The sequence below is a fragment of the Schistocerca piceifrons genome, chromosome 6 (genome assembly GCF_021461385.2).
Source record: "Schistocerca piceifrons isolate TAMUIC-IGC-003096 chromosome 6, iqSchPice1.1, whole genome shotgun sequence".
Classification (NCBI taxonomy): Eukaryota; Metazoa; Arthropoda; class Insecta; order Orthoptera; family Acrididae; genus Schistocerca; species Schistocerca piceifrons.
Window position 1 is genome coordinate 595,386,037 of NC_060143.1, and position 975 is coordinate 595,387,011.

Here is a 975-nt window from a genome sequence, read left to right on the forward strand (position 1 = left end):
TGCTTGCATCCGATAGGGGCTACGTAAACATTATACCAGGACGAATGATGGAAGACTGGAAGACTGAACGATATCTTACACAACAATTCCAGAATGAATAATGCTATCATAGTACAAAAAAGGCAAAGAAGGCCTGTGTAGGCTTAAGGATGTAGAAGAAGGGAACTAGCTTTTCTACTTGTCTGGCACATTCAGAGACATTTAAATCAAAATATCTTGACATACTCGCAATTTTTTACTTGTTAGTATTAGTACTCATGCCATGTAATATAATGTGTCATGTCAAGTCAAGTGACATCGTGCAAGATGTCATATAACATGAAACATGTCATCACGTCTACCAGAATGGCATTTGCCTTGTCGTGCGGTATGATACAACTGGTTATTGAAGTTTAGGATGCATGCATCCCCACTCGGGGATACATCCTATATACTCGTACAAGCAAACACGTATCTTGCATACTTCCGTTCTCAAAGATTACACGCGCCTGCAGAGCAGATCAGAGTGATTGGTTTTCCGTCACCATCTCGGTTGCATGCGAGTAGTGAATGTTTTCCCGGCCGCGTTAATCGAGTGTGTCAACGAGCTATGAGCTATTCTGACAATAGACGTGAAGGCAGCCAGACCTGAGACGGCGGAGGTATACATGAGAAGAACAATGCAGCTTTCACATGTGTCGGCTGTCACGAGCGCTTGGAAGCTGAACTTGGCTGGAGCCTCTGGAACCCCCTTCCCCGCCGACCGCACGCATGCGCGGCCTGCCTTGGAGCATAATCAAAGGCGCATAGGCGATATCAATTTCTCCGGTGATAGGTGCGAATGCGACTGTGTTGAGGTCATGTTTGGCGGAGGCCGAGCAGAGACTTCTGGTCGGTTAGGCAGCTGGTGGTGTTTGGGCGTGTCTGTTGCACTATTTTGCGAGCATGTCTGTGCACTGTGCGGTGCTTTATTTGGAGAGTTTAAGAGTACAGAGC